Source organism: Sardina pilchardus, chromosome 8 (genome assembly GCF_963854185.1).
Source record: "Sardina pilchardus chromosome 8, fSarPil1.1, whole genome shotgun sequence".
Classification (NCBI taxonomy): Eukaryota; Metazoa; Chordata; class Actinopteri; order Clupeiformes; family Clupeidae; genus Sardina; species Sardina pilchardus.
The window spans coordinates 6,384,128-6,400,668 of NC_085001.1; the positions used below are offsets into that span (position 1 = coordinate 6,384,128).

General features: G+C 45.1%; 38 non-coding genes across 38 annotated transcripts; all 38 read right to left on the reverse strand.

Annotated features, from left to right (window-relative positions):
* Nucleotides 1-4,634: 4,634 nt before the first annotated feature.
* On the reverse strand, nucleotides 4,635-4,707 carry trnat-ugu (transfer RNA threonine (anticodon UGU)). Its single transcript has one exon. It is a non-coding gene; the product is annotated as a tRNA-Thr (tRNA).
* A 213-nt stretch (nucleotides 4,708-4,920) lies between these two features.
* Nucleotides 4,921-4,993, reverse strand: trnat-cgu (transfer RNA threonine (anticodon CGU)). Its single transcript has one exon. It is a non-coding gene; the product is annotated as a tRNA-Thr (tRNA).
* Nucleotides 4,994-5,121: 128 nt separating this feature from the next.
* Nucleotides 5,122-5,194, reverse strand: trnat-ugu (transfer RNA threonine (anticodon UGU)). The gene has a single exon. It is a non-coding gene; the product is annotated as a tRNA-Thr (tRNA).
* A 219-nt stretch (nucleotides 5,195-5,413) lies between these two features.
* trnat-cgu (transfer RNA threonine (anticodon CGU)) lies at nucleotides 5,414-5,486 on the reverse strand. The gene has a single exon. It is a non-coding gene; the product is annotated as a tRNA-Thr (tRNA).
* A 121-nt stretch (nucleotides 5,487-5,607) lies between these two features.
* Nucleotides 5,608-5,680, reverse strand: trnat-ugu (transfer RNA threonine (anticodon UGU)). The gene has a single exon. It is a non-coding gene; the product is annotated as a tRNA-Thr (tRNA).
* Nucleotides 5,681-5,892: 212 nt separating this feature from the next.
* trnat-ugu (transfer RNA threonine (anticodon UGU)) lies at nucleotides 5,893-5,965 on the reverse strand. Its single transcript has one exon. It is a non-coding gene; the product is annotated as a tRNA-Thr (tRNA).
* A 162-nt stretch (nucleotides 5,966-6,127) lies between these two features.
* trnat-cgu (transfer RNA threonine (anticodon CGU)) lies at nucleotides 6,128-6,200 on the reverse strand. Its single transcript has one exon. It is a non-coding gene; the product is annotated as a tRNA-Thr (tRNA).
* Nucleotides 6,201-6,559: 359 nt separating this feature from the next.
* trnat-ugu (transfer RNA threonine (anticodon UGU)) lies at nucleotides 6,560-6,632 on the reverse strand. The gene has a single exon. It is a non-coding gene; the product is annotated as a tRNA-Thr (tRNA).
* Nucleotides 6,633-6,806: 174 nt separating this feature from the next.
* On the reverse strand, nucleotides 6,807-6,879 carry trnat-cgu (transfer RNA threonine (anticodon CGU)). Its single transcript has one exon. It is a non-coding gene; the product is annotated as a tRNA-Thr (tRNA).
* Nucleotides 6,880-7,025: 146 nt separating this feature from the next.
* Nucleotides 7,026-7,098, reverse strand: trnat-ugu (transfer RNA threonine (anticodon UGU)). Its single transcript has one exon. It is a non-coding gene; the product is annotated as a tRNA-Thr (tRNA).
* Nucleotides 7,099-7,311: 213 nt separating this feature from the next.
* On the reverse strand, nucleotides 7,312-7,384 carry trnat-cgu (transfer RNA threonine (anticodon CGU)). The gene has a single exon. It is a non-coding gene; the product is annotated as a tRNA-Thr (tRNA).
* Nucleotides 7,385-7,518: 134 nt separating this feature from the next.
* Nucleotides 7,519-7,591, reverse strand: trnat-ugu (transfer RNA threonine (anticodon UGU)). Its single transcript has one exon. It is a non-coding gene; the product is annotated as a tRNA-Thr (tRNA).
* A 254-nt stretch (nucleotides 7,592-7,845) lies between these two features.
* Nucleotides 7,846-7,918, reverse strand: trnat-cgu (transfer RNA threonine (anticodon CGU)). Its single transcript has one exon. It is a non-coding gene; the product is annotated as a tRNA-Thr (tRNA).
* A 359-nt stretch (nucleotides 7,919-8,277) lies between these two features.
* Nucleotides 8,278-8,350, reverse strand: trnat-ugu (transfer RNA threonine (anticodon UGU)). Its single transcript has one exon. It is a non-coding gene; the product is annotated as a tRNA-Thr (tRNA).
* Nucleotides 8,351-8,524: 174 nt separating this feature from the next.
* On the reverse strand, nucleotides 8,525-8,597 carry trnat-cgu (transfer RNA threonine (anticodon CGU)). Its single transcript has one exon. It is a non-coding gene; the product is annotated as a tRNA-Thr (tRNA).
* A 146-nt stretch (nucleotides 8,598-8,743) lies between these two features.
* Nucleotides 8,744-8,816, reverse strand: trnat-ugu (transfer RNA threonine (anticodon UGU)). The gene has a single exon. It is a non-coding gene; the product is annotated as a tRNA-Thr (tRNA).
* Nucleotides 8,817-9,029: 213 nt separating this feature from the next.
* On the reverse strand, nucleotides 9,030-9,102 carry trnat-cgu (transfer RNA threonine (anticodon CGU)). The gene has a single exon. It is a non-coding gene; the product is annotated as a tRNA-Thr (tRNA).
* A 132-nt stretch (nucleotides 9,103-9,234) lies between these two features.
* Nucleotides 9,235-9,307, reverse strand: trnat-ugu (transfer RNA threonine (anticodon UGU)). The gene has a single exon. It is a non-coding gene; the product is annotated as a tRNA-Thr (tRNA).
* Nucleotides 9,308-9,561: 254 nt separating this feature from the next.
* On the reverse strand, nucleotides 9,562-9,634 carry trnat-cgu (transfer RNA threonine (anticodon CGU)). Its single transcript has one exon. It is a non-coding gene; the product is annotated as a tRNA-Thr (tRNA).
* A 359-nt stretch (nucleotides 9,635-9,993) lies between these two features.
* Nucleotides 9,994-10,066, reverse strand: trnat-ugu (transfer RNA threonine (anticodon UGU)). The gene has a single exon. It is a non-coding gene; the product is annotated as a tRNA-Thr (tRNA).
* A 174-nt stretch (nucleotides 10,067-10,240) lies between these two features.
* Nucleotides 10,241-10,313, reverse strand: trnat-cgu (transfer RNA threonine (anticodon CGU)). The gene has a single exon. It is a non-coding gene; the product is annotated as a tRNA-Thr (tRNA).
* A 146-nt stretch (nucleotides 10,314-10,459) lies between these two features.
* trnat-ugu (transfer RNA threonine (anticodon UGU)) lies at nucleotides 10,460-10,532 on the reverse strand. The gene has a single exon. It is a non-coding gene; the product is annotated as a tRNA-Thr (tRNA).
* Nucleotides 10,533-10,745: 213 nt separating this feature from the next.
* On the reverse strand, nucleotides 10,746-10,818 carry trnat-cgu (transfer RNA threonine (anticodon CGU)). Its single transcript has one exon. It is a non-coding gene; the product is annotated as a tRNA-Thr (tRNA).
* Nucleotides 10,819-10,950: 132 nt separating this feature from the next.
* On the reverse strand, nucleotides 10,951-11,023 carry trnat-ugu (transfer RNA threonine (anticodon UGU)). The gene has a single exon. It is a non-coding gene; the product is annotated as a tRNA-Thr (tRNA).
* A 254-nt stretch (nucleotides 11,024-11,277) lies between these two features.
* On the reverse strand, nucleotides 11,278-11,350 carry trnat-cgu (transfer RNA threonine (anticodon CGU)). Its single transcript has one exon. It is a non-coding gene; the product is annotated as a tRNA-Thr (tRNA).
* Nucleotides 11,351-11,709: 359 nt separating this feature from the next.
* On the reverse strand, nucleotides 11,710-11,782 carry trnat-ugu (transfer RNA threonine (anticodon UGU)). The gene has a single exon. It is a non-coding gene; the product is annotated as a tRNA-Thr (tRNA).
* A 174-nt stretch (nucleotides 11,783-11,956) lies between these two features.
* Nucleotides 11,957-12,029, reverse strand: trnat-cgu (transfer RNA threonine (anticodon CGU)). The gene has a single exon. It is a non-coding gene; the product is annotated as a tRNA-Thr (tRNA).
* Nucleotides 12,030-12,175: 146 nt separating this feature from the next.
* Nucleotides 12,176-12,248, reverse strand: trnat-ugu (transfer RNA threonine (anticodon UGU)). Its single transcript has one exon. It is a non-coding gene; the product is annotated as a tRNA-Thr (tRNA).
* A 213-nt stretch (nucleotides 12,249-12,461) lies between these two features.
* On the reverse strand, nucleotides 12,462-12,534 carry trnat-cgu (transfer RNA threonine (anticodon CGU)). The gene has a single exon. It is a non-coding gene; the product is annotated as a tRNA-Thr (tRNA).
* Nucleotides 12,535-12,666: 132 nt separating this feature from the next.
* On the reverse strand, nucleotides 12,667-12,739 carry trnat-ugu (transfer RNA threonine (anticodon UGU)). Its single transcript has one exon. It is a non-coding gene; the product is annotated as a tRNA-Thr (tRNA).
* A 254-nt stretch (nucleotides 12,740-12,993) lies between these two features.
* Nucleotides 12,994-13,066, reverse strand: trnat-cgu (transfer RNA threonine (anticodon CGU)). The gene has a single exon. It is a non-coding gene; the product is annotated as a tRNA-Thr (tRNA).
* A 359-nt stretch (nucleotides 13,067-13,425) lies between these two features.
* On the reverse strand, nucleotides 13,426-13,498 carry trnat-ugu (transfer RNA threonine (anticodon UGU)). The gene has a single exon. It is a non-coding gene; the product is annotated as a tRNA-Thr (tRNA).
* Nucleotides 13,499-13,672: 174 nt separating this feature from the next.
* trnat-cgu (transfer RNA threonine (anticodon CGU)) lies at nucleotides 13,673-13,745 on the reverse strand. Its single transcript has one exon. It is a non-coding gene; the product is annotated as a tRNA-Thr (tRNA).
* Nucleotides 13,746-13,891: 146 nt separating this feature from the next.
* trnat-ugu (transfer RNA threonine (anticodon UGU)) lies at nucleotides 13,892-13,964 on the reverse strand. The gene has a single exon. It is a non-coding gene; the product is annotated as a tRNA-Thr (tRNA).
* A 213-nt stretch (nucleotides 13,965-14,177) lies between these two features.
* On the reverse strand, nucleotides 14,178-14,250 carry trnat-cgu (transfer RNA threonine (anticodon CGU)). The gene has a single exon. It is a non-coding gene; the product is annotated as a tRNA-Thr (tRNA).
* Nucleotides 14,251-14,382: 132 nt separating this feature from the next.
* On the reverse strand, nucleotides 14,383-14,455 carry trnat-ugu (transfer RNA threonine (anticodon UGU)). Its single transcript has one exon. It is a non-coding gene; the product is annotated as a tRNA-Thr (tRNA).
* A 254-nt stretch (nucleotides 14,456-14,709) lies between these two features.
* Nucleotides 14,710-14,782, reverse strand: trnat-cgu (transfer RNA threonine (anticodon CGU)). The gene has a single exon. It is a non-coding gene; the product is annotated as a tRNA-Thr (tRNA).
* A 359-nt stretch (nucleotides 14,783-15,141) lies between these two features.
* Nucleotides 15,142-15,214, reverse strand: trnat-ugu (transfer RNA threonine (anticodon UGU)). The gene has a single exon. It is a non-coding gene; the product is annotated as a tRNA-Thr (tRNA).
* Nucleotides 15,215-16,541: the final 1,327 nt, after the last annotated feature.

Sequence of the window (16,541 nt, forward strand, 5' to 3'; positions counted from 1 at the left end):
TCTAAACCGAATGCCTAAAATCCAATAGATTAGAGCAACATAGATTAGAATAGATGTTGACTAAAATGTCATTGATAGAGTGTTTCTTTGACACAAACACACGCATTTAATAGGCTAGACGGCAGGTAAGCCTATGCCATAGTGTTGGAGGTTCAAACAAAAAGTGCATCATTCAAGGTAAAGGATCTATAAGGAGTCAGATCCGTCAGAGATGTGGCTTCTTTTTAGCATTCATTTTTTGCTACAATCACCATGATCCCATTATTTGTGCAAATATGTATTGAACGTCCCATTCTGGTCCTCTGAGGGTGGAGACTACCACCAGAGGATATATTTGTTTTCTGAAGTCCAGTATACACTCATCCAGCGCGAACTTTATGGGCGCTGCCATCTTGAATATCGCCAGATAGCAAGCAGTCGGCCCAAATCTGGCTGAGTGCCAGCAGTGATCCTTTACCACACAAGCTTAGCATCAAAGACAAACGATGGTATACAAATCTCTGTGCCAAAGACCATCAAACAGGATCCAGCAAGGATTGAACTAGCGACACCAGGGGGGTATTTCACAAAACCAAGATAGGGGATTTAGACAGGCTTACTGGGTTATCCTGGATGAACATAGCCTTGACTTGGTTTCACAGAAGAGATCACATATAAGTTACCATTGGAATTTATACTTGGAAGCTAGCCTGCTCCCGACCAGGCTAACAGCCAAGCTAAGTTAATTCTAATGGTAATTACATTATCTGATTGGTTCTGCTAGCTGTCATTCAAATCAGACCTCCATGCGATTTTTTCAAAGAGCTGTATTCCATTTATATATTATTTGCTACTTGCATTTACTCGCAAAACACAGCAGAATGTCTGCCTAATACCATATGGATGTTATTTAAATTATGGTGGCCTTATAATTAATAACATACTCGTTGTTTGCTTATTTTTTGACGGACGTTTGATGAATAGCCTAGTAGTTTATTGGAAGTGGAGGGGACATTTTTCAAAGGTGTTTTCAACTAATTCGACAAATTAAGATATATATAGTCATACTGTGTGCATCTTTGCGGTGGCAAAGCGCTTTCTTAATGACGTTGTGTGCCGAGACAAGGAAGCTCTCACACGTGGGTGCATACGTACATTTGCATTCACTTGGTCTGCCACACCTACTCCCGCTATGTAACAGAAATAATCATGATTCCCATCCAAAAAAGTACAACTTTACCTCGTTGTTAGTCTATATCAAAAGCGGTTGTTCACTTTGTGTGCAAGACGCTATTTTTCGTGTCTTTTTTATTCCAACCGTGAGTTATTTGGGGGAGAAACGAGAACGCGCACACATAGCCTACCGAATAACTTACACCTGGCTTGACCTAGCCGCATCAACTCATCTGCGCTCAGCATTAGTGAAACGTGTTTTGCATGTTTACTTTGACCAGGCTTGGTCAACCGCGTGTGTCGTCACTTATCTTGGATCTACTTACTCTGGTTTTGTGATATAGGCCCCTGGGGCCCGTTGCACAAAAGCAGAATTAAGATATCCGGGATAAGTTACTGAGCTGCGCTCAATGAATCCAAAACAAGAGCATACCGGCTTAATTGGTTGCACAAAGACCAATCCAGGATGAGCCGACACGGATTCATCAAGCCAGGTGTAAGTTATCCGGTATGTGTGCGCATACTCGTTTCTCCCCCAAATAACTCACGGTTGGAATAAAAAAGACGCGAAAAATAGCGTCTTGCACACAAAGTGAATAACCACTTTTGATAGACTAACAACGAGGTAAAGTTTTACTTTTTTGGATGGGGGATCATGATTATTTCTGTTACATAGCGGGAGTAGGTGTGGCAGATCAACTGGATGCAAATGTACGTATGCACCCACGTGTGTGAGAGCTTCCTTGTCTCGGCACGCAACGTCATTAAGGAAGCGCTTTGCCACCGCATATCTTAATTTGTCTTAAAAGCCGAATTAGTTGAAAACACCTTCGAAAAATGTCCCCTCCACTTCCAATTAACTAGCCTAACAGCAGCCTATTCATCAAACATCTGTCAAAAAAGAAGCAAACAACGAGTAGGCTATGTTATTAATTATAAGGCCACCATAATTTAAATGACATCCATATGGTATTAGGCAGACATTCTGCTGTTTGCGAGTAAATGCATGTAGCAAATAATATATAAATGGAATCTACAGCTCTTTAAATTAAAGGGGCCTCATTTATAAAAGTGTTGCGTAGAAACACGTAGAAACCATAGAAACCGTAGAAACCATTGTTCATTTGATCTTAGATCATTTCTGATATGATCGTACGTGTGATTCAGAGAAAACGAACGTACGCACAAAAAAACGTGCGTACGCCACTCTTGCAGATGTGGCCATTATAAATCGCAAATGAACGTGAATTTGTGCGCAGCCGGGTGATTTTAGGTCTCCGCCTTGTACACGCCCCCTCATCAATATCATTAGCATAGGCTTTAATGCAATCAATGGCTGAGTTGTACCTAAAATACATATATTGAAAACTGTAAAGGCCTAGCCTATGCCATCTGATGTTAACCTATGTTTATGCGCTGTTAGTTCGAAAATAACTAATTATAATTTTCTAAGCAGGGCTTTCTGGAAAGAAATATGCATCCATGTCCATTGTCCTCTGCTTGCTTTTATTCCTTCTGCTTGCAGTAATGTAGTAGGCAATGTGTGGCAAATGTAGTAGGTTTACTTTGGTAATAGAACATAGTAGGCTACCTTATGACGGAAATACCTACAGTACATCATACTAATTTAGGCCTTTACGTTATGGTACAGTATGGCGTTTCCAATATGACCCAGGGTTAGATACTGCCCATGTAGCCTACGGCGGACTACATTATAAGCGAGATACTGTATGTCATGTAGACCGAACGTTTATGGATAGGCTATGTTTTTACTGTATAGCGAATAGTATAAGTAGTTCACCGGTCATTCTTCATTCATTCTGCGCGTCGGGATTCAAGCAATATCGATGTCAGCGACTGTTTACTTTCAAGAATGTCCAGTGACCTTTAGGCCTACCTTTATATATTTTTATATTTTAGCCTGTACTACCCTAATTGTTATTATCCACGTATTGCCATCTGGTCTTGGGAACTGCCATCAGACACAGGCTATGCAATCAGACGCGTGCTATAACTCCTTCCAACTCGGCCGCAATTATGAAGATGCAAAACTCTGCTTTTCAGAGGATAGATTATGTCTATTTACCTTTATATAGGCCTATTTTAATATAAAGTGGGTAACCCATGAATTCTGTGATCACGGTAATGCTCCTGTGCGTGCGTTTGATAAAGGCAACAATGCAATTACCGTGAGAATGGAATGTTAACACCAAATTCTTGAATTTCCCCTTGGGGATCAATACAATATCTATCTATCTATCTATCTATCTATCTATCTATCTATCTATCTATCTATAGATTATGTCTATTTGCGATGTATAGATGCTGAAAAATGCCTGTCCATATATAGCCTACATTATAATATAAATCTTTCTGTTGTGGAGCTTGGAATATCATGAACGCAAGTCATATTTCCCTCTTCTAAACAAGCGTAAATGGACACTTTATGGTCAATATCGATGGGAACATTAAATATATAGATGACTCTATGGCCTGCCTGCTTTTTTGAATGCTATGAAATAGATAAGATATAGCCTAGGCATGACACAGGTGTAGTAGTAAAATAAGAAGTGGGTAATCCATGAATTCTGTGATCACGGTAATGCGCCGTTTCATAACGCATTCAGAATATGTTTGATTATGGTAGAGGATATTATCAAGTGTTTATAAAATAGATAGATAGATAGATAGGCTAGATAGATAGATAGATAGATAGATACTTTATTGATCCCCAAGGGGAAATTCAAGATTGGTGGATTAAATGGTTCTTAGAGTGTTGATGAGTGTTCATATTGTGAATGCAGATAATGCAGTGTGCTTTTTCATTGTTAAAAGTTGAAATAGGTGAATACGTCTTTGGAGAGGTTGATAAACTCTATTTTTGAAATGCCTGGGGTGAATAAACTGCGTTTACTTACTTTTAGCCTCCACTTTTAGCCTCCACTACAATATTATAGGATTTTTTCACTTTCCTTTTCCAACCTTTAAGAATTAGTTAAAACTTTAACTTCTATACTTACTACTTACAACTTCTGCTGATATTGATCATGCATATGGTAGAGAACTACATGAGATCGTTGGTCTTCTTGGAATGTTGAGAATTCATCGCATTTGGACCTCAGATTACTTGCAGTACCCTAGCACTACCACAAGGAAATGGTCGTACGTCAGGTTGGAACCTGACGTGGAGATAAGCACTTTTCCACGTCAAAGACGGTCTTTATAAATCTGAGCGTTGGCATGGATTTGAGCGTACGCACGGTCTTAGGTCAAATCTGTGCGTAAGAAAGTTTTATAAATGAGGCCCCAGTGCTCTTGCCACTGAGCTATGGAGCCTGGCGTCGGAAGTTAGTACACCCAAGAGGCTTTATTGGAACCCTTGAAGCAGCCTGGGACTCTTGTAAACAGAAGGTGGTGAACAGAAGACGATGCAGGCAAAGTAGTCGATATTGGCTTTGCTGTAAAACTCATAGACAAGCTCTAGGCTCCAGTGAGGATTGAACTCACGACCCCTGCTTTACAAGACCAGTGCTCTAACCACTGAGCTATGAAGCCACAGATGTCTGTGTTTTGGGTCAGAAAATCTGTTGTGCAACGTTTCATGTGGCTGGCTATTTTGACAACTGTGTGGAAAATAAGGTCTGGTCGGCTAACCCTTAAATACGAGTAGATTGTCGACTGGTGCGCATTCTCCTGACCTCTATCACAGAAGCTTAGCATCAAAGACAAACAACGGTATGTGAATCTCTGTGCCAAAGACCAAGAAATAGGCTCCAGCGAGGATTGAACTCACGACCCCTGGTTTACGAGACCAGTGCTCTTGCCACTGAGCTATGGAGCCTGGCGTTGGAAAAAGGTAGACCCGACATTCTTCATTGGAAACCTTGAAGCAACGGTGACTTGTGTAAACAGAAGAAGATGCAGTTCAAGTAGCTTTGCTGTAAAACTCTTTGACAGGGGCCAGGCTCCAGGCTCCAGTGAGGATTGAACTCACGACCCCTGGTTTACAAGACCAGTGCTCTAACCACTGAGCTATGAAGCCACATGTTTTGTGGTTTTGGCTCAGAAAATCTGTCGTGCGACATTTCATGTGGCTCTATTTTGACGGCTGTGTGGAAAATGAGGTCTGATCAGCGAATCCATTAAATACAGGTAGATTGTCGACAGGTGCGCATTCTCCTGACCTCTATCACGGCAGCTAAGCATCAAAGACAAACGATGGTATGTGAGAATTGAATCTCTGTGCCATAGACCAACAAAAAGGCTCCAGCGAGGATTGAACTCGCGACCCCTGGTTTACGAGACCAGTGCTCTTGCCACTGAGCTATGGAGCCTGGCGTTGGAAAAAGGTAGACCCGACATTCTTCATTGGAACCCTTGAAGCAACGGTGACTTGTGTAAACAGAAGAAGCTGCAGTTCAAGTAGCTTTGCTGTAAAAGTCTTTGACAGGGTCCAGGCTCCAGTGAGGATTGAACTCACTACCCCTGGTTTACAAGACCAGTGCTCTAACCACTGAGCTATGAAGCCACATGTTTTGAGGTTTTGGCTCAGAAAATCTGTCGTGCGACATTTCATGTGGCTCTATTTTGACGGCTGTGTGGAAAATGAGGTCTGATCAGCGAATCCATTAAATACAGGTAGATTGTCGACAGGTGCGCATTCTCCTGACCTCTTTCACAGCAGCTTAGCATCAAAGACAAACGATGGTATGTGAATCTCTGTGCCATAGACCAACAAACAGGCTCCAGCGAGGATTGAACTCACGACCCCTGGTTTACAAGACCAGTGCTCTAACCACTGAGCTATGAAGCCACAGATATGGCTAAAATCTGTTGGGCCACATTTCATATGGATCCCTGTGTGAGACGGCGTGTCAAAAAGCAGGTTTGATCGGTGAGCAGTTTCTAATGTTTCTTTTGCCGAACTTTACCGCAGAAGGTTAGTTTCACGGCCAAATGATGTTCTCTGTCAAACAGGCTCCAGCGAGGATTGAACTCGCGACCCCTGGTTTACGAGACCAGTGCTCTTGCCACTGAGCTATGGAGCCTTGTACGATGGAGGGTATTCAGTGTTTCATCCAGAAATGTTGCCTGTGCCTGTCCCTTCATGATACAAAGAGCAATTGACGGAAAAAAATAAACCTTAACAGCTATCTGCGCCCCAAAGCACCATCAACCAAAAATGCATTTTCTACGGTGAATTTGTAGTGCCTTTCCCGCATGCTAATGTGCAAGTAGCTTTAAAGAAGGCACAGATTTCACAACCCCAGAAGGTAGGTTGACTTAATACACTTTATAGGAAGCTTTGAATTTATCGGGATTCTTGTCTATACAAGGCGGCGAAAACCAGAGGATCCAAGCAAAGTTGTTCATGTCAGCTTTGCTGATAAGCTGCTATGCAGGGTGCAGGCTCCAGTGAGGATTGAACTCACGACCCCTGGTTTACAAGACCAGTGCTCTAACCACTGAGCTATGAAGCCACAGATAGGGCGACTTTGGGTCAGAAAATCTGTTGGGCCACATTTCATATGGATCCCTGTGTGAGAAGGCGTGTCGAAAAGCAGGTTTGATCGGTGAGCAGTTTCTAATGTTTCTTTTGCCGAACTTTACCGCAGAAGGTTAGTTTCACGGCCAAATGATGTTCTCTGTCAAACAGGCTCCAGCGAGGATTGAACTCGCGACCCCTGGTTTACGAGACCAGTGCTCTTGCCACTGAGCTATGGAGCCTGGCGTCCGAAGTTAGTAGACCCAAGAGGCTTTATTGGAACCCTTGAAGCAGCCTGGGACTCCTGTAAACAGAAGGTGGTGAACAGAAGACGATGCAGGCAAAGTAGTCGATATTGGCTTTGCTGTAAAACTCATAGACAAGATCTAGGCTCCAGTGAGGATTGAACTCACGACCCCTGGTTTACAAGACCAGTGCTCTAACCACTGAGCTATGAAGCCACAGATGTCTGTGTTTTGGGTCAGAAAATCTGTTGTGCAACGTTTCATGTGGCTGGCTATTTTGACAACTGTGTGGAAAATAAGGTCTGGTCGGCTAACCCTTAAATACGAGTAGATTGTCGACTGGTGCGCATTCTCCTGACCTCTATCACAGAAGCTTAGCATCAAAGACAAACAACGGTATGTGAATCTCTGTGCCAAAGACCAAGAAACAGGCTCCAGCGAGGATTGAACTCGCGACCCCTGGTTTACGAGACCAGTGCTCTTGCCACTGAGCTATGGAGCCTGGCGTTGGAAGAAGGTAGACCCAACATCCTTCATTGGAACCCTTGAAGCAACGGGGACTGGTGTAAACAGAAGAAGATGTAGGCCAAGTAGTTCGTAATCAGCTTTGCTGTAAAAGTCTCTGACAGGGTCTATAGGCTCCAGTGAGAATTGAACTCACGACCCCTGGTTTACAAGACCAGTGCTCTAACCACTGAGCTATGAAGCCACATGTTTTGAATATAACCACTGAGCTATGAAGCCACATGTTTTGAGGTTTTGGCTCGGAAAATCTGTCTTGCGACATTTCATGTGGCTCTATTTTGACGGCTGTGTGGAAAATGAGGTCTGATCAGCGAATCCATTAAATACAGGTAGATTGTCGACAGGTGCGCATTCTCCTGACCTCTATCACGGCAGCTTAGCATCAAAGACAAACGATGGTATGTGAGAATTGAATCTCTGTGCCATAGACCAAGAAATAGGCTCCAGCGAGGATTGAACTCGCGACCCCTGGTTTACGAGACCAGTGCTCTTGCCACTGAGCTATGGAGCCTTGTACGATGGAGAGTATTCAGTGTTTCATCCAGAAATGTTGCCTGTGCCTGTCCTTTCATGATACAAAGAGCAATTGACGGAAAAAAATAAACCTTAACAGCTATCTGCGCCCCAAAGCACCATCAACCAAAAATGCATTTTCTACGGTGAATTTGTAGTGCCTTTCCCGCATGCTAATGTGCAAGTAGCTTTAAAGAAGGCACAGATTTCACAACCCCAGAAGGTAGGTTGACTTAATACACTTTATAGGAAGCTTTGAATTTATCGGGATTCTTGTCTATACAAGGCGGCGAAAACCAGAGGATCCAAGCAAAGTTGTTCATGTCAGCTTTGCTGATAAGCTGCTATGCAGGGTGCAGGCTCCAGTGAGGATTGAACTCACGACCCCTGGTTTACAAGACCAGTGCTCTAACCACTGAGCTATGAAGCCACAGATAGGGCGACTTTGGGTCAGAAAATCTGTTGGGCCACATTTCATATGGATCCCTGTGTGAGAAGGCGTGTCGAAAAGCAGGTTTGATCGGTGAGCAGTTTCTAATGTTTCTTTTGCCGAACTTTACCGCAGAAGGTTAGTTTCACGGCCAAATGATGTTCTCTGTCAAACAGGCTCCAGCGAGGATTGAACTCGCGACCCCTGGTTTACGAGACCAGTGCTCTTGCCACTGAGCTATGGAGCCTGGCGTCCGAAGTTAGTAGACCCAAGAGGCTTTATTGGAACCCTTGAAGCAGCCTGGGACTCTTGTAAACAGAAGGTGGTGAACAGAAGACGATGCAGGCAAAGTAGTCGATATTGGCTTTGCTGTAAAACTCATAGACAAGATCTAGGCTCCAGTGAGGATTGAACTCACGACCCCTGGTTTACAAGACCAGTGCTCTAACCACTGAGCTATGAAGCCCCAGATGTCTGTGTTTTGGGTCAGAAAATCTGTTGTGCAACGTTTCATGTGGCTGGCTATTTTGACAACTGTGTGGAAAATAAGGTCTGGTCGGCTAACCCTTAAATACGAGTAGATTGTCGACTGGTGCGCATTCTCCTGACCTCTATCACAGAAGCTTAGCATCAAAGACAAACAACGGTATGTGAATCTCTGTGCCAAAGACCAAGAAACAGGCTCCAGCGAGGATTGAACTCGCGACCCCTGGTTTACGAGACCAGTGCTCTTGCCACTGAGCTATGGAGCCTGGCGTTGGAAGAAGGTAGACCCAACATCCTTCATTGGAACCCTTGAAGCAACGGGGACTGGTGTAAACAGAAGAAGATGTAGGCCAAGTAGTTCGTAATCAGCTTTGCTGTAAAAGTCTCTGACAGGGTCTAGGCTCCAGTGAGAATTGAACTCACGACCCCTGGTTTACAAGACCAGTGCTCTAACCACTGAGCTATGAAGCCACATGTTTTGAATATAACCACTGAGCTATGAAGCCACATGTTTTGAGGTTTTGGCTCGGAAAATCTGTCGTGCGACATTTCATGTGGCTCTATTTTGACGGCTGTGTGGAAAATGAGGTCTGATCAGCGAATCCATTAAATACAGGTAGATTGTCGACAGGTGCGCATTCTCCTGACCTCTATCACGGCAGCTTAGCATCAAAGACAAACGATGGTATGTGAGAATTGAATCTCTGTGCCATAGACCAAGAAATAGGCTCCAGCGAGGATTGAACTCGCGACCCCTGGTTTACGAGACCAGTGCTCTTGCCACTGAGCTATGGAGCCTTGTACGATGGAGAGTATTCAGTGTTTCATCCAGAAATGTTGCCTGTGCCTGTCCTTTCATGATACAAAGAGCAATTGGCGGAAAAAAATAAACCTTAACAGCTATCTGCGCCCCAAAGCACCATCAACCAAAAATGCATTTTCTACGGTGAATTTGTAGTGCCTTTCCCGCATGCTAATGTGCAAGTAGCTTTAAAGAAGGCACAGATTTCACAACCCCAGAAGGTAGGTTGACTTAATACACTTTATAGGAAGCTTTGAATTTATCGGGATTCTTGTCTATACAAGGCGGCGAAAACCAGAGGATCCAAGGAAAGTTGTTCATGTCAGCTTTGCTGATAAGCTGCTATGCAGGGTGCAGGCTCCAGTGAGGATTGAACTCACGACCCCTGGTTTACAAGACCAGTGCTCTAACCACTGAGCTATGAAGCCACAGATATGGCGACTTTGGGTCAGAAAATCTGTTGGGCCACATTTCATATGGATCCCTGTGTGAGAAGGCGTGTCGAAAAGCAGGTTTGATCGGTGAGCAGTTTCTAATGTTTCTTTTGCCGAACTTTACCGCAGAAGGTTAGTTTCACGGCCAAATGATGTTCTCTGTCAAACAGGCTCCAGCGAGGATTGAACTCGCGACCCCTGGTTTACGAGACCAGTGCTCTTGCCACTGAGCTATGGAGCCTGGCGTCCGAAGTTAGTAGACCCAAGAGGCTTTATTGGAACCCTTGAAGCAGCCTGGGACTCTTGTAAACAGAAGGTGGTGAACAGAAGACGATGCAGGCAAAGTAGTCGATATTGGCTTTGCTGTAAAACTCATAGACAAGCTCTAGGCTCCAGTGAGGATTGAACTCACGACCCCTGGTTTACAAGACCAGTGCTCTAACCACTGAGCTATGAAGCCACAGATGTCTGTGTTTTGGGTCAGAAAATCTGTTGTGCAACGTTTCATGTGGCTGGCTATTTTGACAACTGTGTGGAAAATAAGGTCTGGTCGGCTAACCCTTAAATACGAGTAGATTGTTGACTGGTGCGCATTCTCCTGACCTCTATCACAGAAGCTTAGCATCAAAGACAAACAACGGTATGTGAATCTCTGTGCCAAAGACCAAGAAACAGGCTCCAGCGAGGATTGAACTCGCGACCCCTGGTTTACGAGACCAGTGCTCTTGCCACTGAGCTATGGAGTCTGGCGTTGGAAGAAGGTAGACCCAACATCCTTCATTGGAACCCTTGAAGCAACGGGGACTGGTGTAAACAGAAGAAGATGTAGGCCAAGTAGTTCGTAATCAGCTTTGCTGTAAAAGTCTCTGACAGGGTCTAGGCTCCAGTGAGAATTGAACTCACGACCCCTGGTTTACAAGACCAGTGCTCTAACCACTGAGCTATGAAGCCACATGTTTTGAATATAACCACTGAGCTATGAAGCCACATGTTTTGAGGTTTTGGCTCGGAAAATCTGTCGTGCGACATTTCATGTGGCTCTATTTTGACGGCTGTGTGGAAAATGAGGTCTGATCAGCGAATCCATTAAATACAGGTAGATTGTCGACAGGTGCGCATTCTCCTGACCTCTATCACGGCAGCTTAGCATCAAAGACAAACGATGGTATGTGAGAATTGAATCTCTGTGCCATAGACCAAGAAATAGGCTCCAGCGAGGATTGAACTCGCGACCCCTGGTTTACGAGACCAGTGCTCTTGCCACTGAGCTATGGAGCCTTGTACGATGGAGAGTATTCAGTGTTTCATCCAGAAATGTTGCCTGTGCCTGTCCTTTCATGATACAAAGAGCAATTGACGGAAAAAAATAAACCTTAACAGCTATCTGCGCCCCAAAGCACCATCAACCAAAAATGCATTTTCTACGGTGAATTTGTAGTGCCTTTCCCGCATGCTAATGTGCAAGTAGCTTTAAAGAAGGCACAGATTTCACAACCCCAGAAGGTAGGTTGACTTAATACACTTTATAGGAAGCTTTGAATTTATCGGGATTCTTGTCTATACAAGGCGGCGAAAACCAGAGGATCCAAGGAAAGTTGTTCATGTCAGCTTTGCTGATAAGCTGCTATGCAGGGTGCAGGCTCCAGTGAGGATTGAACTCACGACCCCTGGTTTACAAGACCAGTGCTCTAACCACTGAGCTATGAAGCCACAGATATGGCGACTTTGGGTCAGAAAATCTGTTGGGCCACATTTCATATGGATCCCTGTGTGAGAAGGCGTGTCGAAAAGCAGGTTTGATCGGTGAGCAGTTTCTAATGTTTCTTTTGCCGAACTTTACCGCAGAAGGTTAGTTTCACGGCCAAATGATGTTCTCTGTCAAACAGGCTCCAGCGAGGATTGAACTCGCGACCCCTGGTTTACGAGACCAGTGCTCTTGCCACTGAGCTATGGAGCCTGGCGTCCGAAGTTAGTAGACCCAAGAGGCTTTATTGGAACCCTTGAAGCAGCCTGGGACTCTTGTAAACAGAAGGTGGTGAACAGAAGACGATGCAGGCAAAGTAGTCGATATTGGCTTTGCTGTAAAACTCATAGACAAGCTCTAGGCTCCAGTGAGGATTGAACTCACGACCCCTGGTTTACAAGACCAGTGCTCTAACCACTGAGCTATGAAGCCACAGATGTCTGTGTTTTGGGTCAGAAAATCTGTTGTGCAACGTTTCATGTGGCTGGCTATTTTGACAACTGTGTGGAAAATAAGGTCTGGTCGGCTAACCCTTAAATACGAGTAGATTGTCGACTGGTGCGCATTCTCCTGACCTCTATCACAGAAGCTTAGCATCAAAGACAAACAACGGTATGTGAATCTCTGTGCCAAAGACCAAGAAACAGGCTCCAGCGAGGATTGAACTCGCGACCCCTGGTTTACGAGACCAGTGCTCTTGCCACTGAGCTATGGAGTCTGGCGTTGGAAGAAGGTAGACCCAACATCCTTCATTGGAACCCTTGAAGCAACGGGGACTGGTGTAAACAGAAGAAGATGTAGGCCAAGTAGTTCGTAATCAGCTTTGCTGTAAAAGTCTCTGACAGGGTCTAGGCTCCAGTGAGAATTGAACTCACGACCCCTGGTTTACAAGACCAGTGCTCTAACCACTGAGCTATGAAGCCACATGTTTTGAATATAACCACTGAGCTATGAAGCCACATGTTTTGAGGTTTTGGCTCGGAAAATCTGTCGTGCGACATTTCATGTGGCTCTATTTTGACGGCTGTGTGGAAAATGAGGTCTGATCAGCGAATCCATTAAATACAGGTAGATTGTCGACAGGTGCGCATTCTCCTGACCTCTATCACGGCAGCTTAGCATCAAAGACAAACGATGGTATGTGAGAATTGAATCTCTGTGCCATAGACCAAGAAATAGGCTCCAGCGAGGATTGAACTCGCGACCCCTGGTTTACGAGACCAGTGCTCTTGCCACTGAGCTATGGAGCCTTGTACGATGGAGAGTATTCAGTGTTTCATCCAGAAATGTTGCCTGTGCCTGTCCTTTCATGATACAAAGAGCAATTGACGGAAAAAAATAAACCTTAACAGCTATCTGCGCCCCAAAGCACCATCAACCAAAAATGCATTTTCTACGGTGAATTTGTAGTGCCTTTCCCGCATGCTAATGTGCAAGTAGCTTTAAAGAAGGCACAGATTTCACAACCCCAGAAGGTAGGTTGACTTAATACACTTTATAGGAAGCTTTGAATTTATCGGGATTCTTGTCTATACAAGGCGGCGAAAACCAGAGGATCCAAGGAAAGTTGTTCATGTCAGCTTTGCTGATAAGCTGCTATGCAGGGTGCAGGCTCCAGTGAGGATTGAACTCACGACCCCTGGTTTACAAGACCAGTGCTCTAACCACTGAGCTATGAAGCCACAGATATGGCGACTTTGGGTCAGAAAATCTGTTGGGCCACATTTCATATGGATCCCTGTGTGAGAAGGCGTGTCGAAAAGCAGGTTTGATCGGTGAGCAGTTTCTAATGTTTCTTTTGCCGAACTTTACCGCAGAAGGTTAGTTTCACGGCCAAATGATGTTCTCTGTCAAACAGGCTCCAGCGAGGATTGAACTCGCGACCCCTGGTTTACGAGACCAGTGCTCTTGCCACTGAGCTATGGAGCCTGGCGTCCGAAGTTAGTAGACCCAAGAGGCTTTATTGGAACCCTTGAAGCAGCCTGGGACTCTTGTAAACAGAAGGTGGTGAACAGAAGACGATGCAGGCAAAGTAGTCGATATTGGCTTTGCTGTAAAACTCATAGACAAGCTCTAGGCTCCAGTGAGGATTGAACTCACGACCCCTGGTTTACAAGACCAGTGCTCTAACCACTGAGCTATGAAGCCACAGATGTCTGTGTTTTGGGTCAGAAAATCTGTTGTGCAACGTTTCATGTGGCTGGCTATTTTGACAACTGTGTGGAAAATAAGGTCTGGTCGGCTAACCCTTAAATACGAGTAGATTGTCGACTGGTGCGCATTCTCCTGACCTCTATCACAGAAGCTTAGCATCAAAGACAAACAACGGTATGTGAATCTCTGTGCCAAAGACCAAGAAACAGGCTCCAGCGAGGATTGAACTCGCGACCCCTGGTTTACGAGACCAGTGCTCTTGCCACTGAGCTATGGAGTCTGGCGTTGGAAGAAGGTAGACCCAACATCCTTCATTGGAACCCTTGAAGCAACGGGGACTGGTGTAAACAGAAGAAGATGTAGGCCAAGTAGTTCGTAATCAGCTTTGCTGTAAAAGTCTCTGACAGGGTCTAGGCTCCAGTGAGAATTGAACTCACGACCCCTGGTTTACAAGACCAGTGCTCTAACCACTGAGCTATGAAGCCACATGTTTTGAATATAACCACTGAGCTATGAAGCCACATGTTTTGAGGTTTTGGCTCGGAAAATCTGTCGTGCGACATTTCATGTGGCTCTATTTTGACGGCTGTGTGGAAAATGAGGTCTGATCAGCGAATCCATTAAATACAGGTAGATTGTCGACAGGTGCGCATTCTCCTGACCTCTATCACGGCAGCTTAGCATCAAAGACAAACGATGGTATGTGAGAATTGAATCTCTGTGCCATAGACCAAGAAATAGGCTCCAGCGAGGATTGAACTCGCGACCCCTGGTTTACGAGACCAGTGCTCTTGCCACTGAGCTATGGAGCCTTGTACGATGGAGAGTATTCAGTGTTTCATCCAGAAATGTTGCCTGTGCCTGTCCTTTCATGATACAAAGAGCAATTGGCGGAAAAAAATAAACCTTAACAGCTATCTGCGCCCCAAAGCACCATCAACCAAAAATGCATTTTCTACGGTGAATTTGTAGTGCCTTTCCCGCATGCTAATGTGCAAGTAGCTTTAAAGAAGGCACAGATTTCACAACCCCAGAAGGTAGGTTGACTTAATACACTTTATAGGAAGCTTTGAATTTATCGGGATTCTTGTCTATACAAGGCGGCGAAAACCAGAGGATCCAAGGAAAGTTGTTCATGTCAGCTTTGCTGATAAGCTGCTATGCAGGGTGCAGGCTCCAGTGAGGATTGAACTCACGACCCCTGGTTTACAAGACCAGTGCTCTAACCACTGAGCTATGAAGCCACAGATATGGCGACTTTGGGTCAGAAAATCTGTTGGGCCACATTTCAGATTGTAACGGGATAGATGGTAATGTGATACACTGCCCTCTGGTGGCGTCTTAGCATTATCCTCTTCGCTGACGGGTGCGTAATTACAGGCCCTGCTATTTAAGGAAGCTGGCCTCCTGGCGTTGTAGGTCTTCCACCTTTCCCAGGAGGAGGGACTTCCTGGTTTGGTTGTTGGAGTTCGGTTGTGAGTGAGAACCATTACGGCGGCAGGTAAGCGATTGCTGGTACTCTCGCATGGTCTGTCGCTCTAGCGCTGAGCTGTGACTTCCCATTTGTTTGTTTGTTAGCAGCCCTGTGCTTTAACCCGGTGTGGATTGCTAAACGCTCGGATTCGGGGGTTGAGAACGTATCGGCTCAGGTAGGCTACCTTTGCAAGGTGTTTACATCTCTTCCTTTGCCCGATTAGTTGTCCTGATCCCTTTGTTTTATTTAGCCTGTCAGCTGTAGCGAGCAGCAGTAGCAGCATCGGCCTTATCTCGCCACCGGTAGTGGGAGACGGAATCACCAGCCATTCGGTATGTACACGGATATTTTGTAACATGTCTATTATTAGAACGAGCCGTATCGTAACTTTAGCTTTTACTATATCTACAGATTGGCAGAAGCATCGACGGTGTTCGTGCTGGCCTTGGGCCTTTCCACAACCTATGAGTCTGCTGCTTTGTCTCTATTATTTGCTTCTGTGCAGTTACGTGTATTTAATACTCGAGGAGGCCGTCTGTCTGAAGACTCATCAGAACGGTTCCATACGGGTATCTCCTCGCTGTGCATGACCCGGGCTTGTGTTTGTTAGTGGGTCCCTGTCTGTTAGTAGCCAAACGGCTACTGGTGCATTGTCAATGTATGTCATGCATGCCATGCCTGTGGAATGCTAACTGGGCCTTGGCTATTGTAATTACTGTGTGTGCGTGTGGGTGTGTGTTTGCATGTGTGTCTGCTTGATCGTGTAATGGTGCATGCTGGTGTATGTGGAGATACATGTGGGTATGCTGGTGAATGCTGTGTGGGATATGCTTGTGAATGTGTGTTTAATTGACCTCTCTCCCCAGTGACCCGGGGTGCCCACCTAGCCCTGTGTATCGCTCTGCGAGACGGGAAGATTTTGCCGGCCATCCTATTTAAGATAAGTCCTTGTCTGAATAAGAACAACTAATACTAGTGAGTCTGTACTGTAATCCACGCACTATGGTCTATTAATTATCCTCTCTCTCTCTCTCTCGCTGGACAGGAGCTGTGAGCCCAAGTGGTGGCGGGGTGGCCTCAAGGTGGTGGAGTCCCTT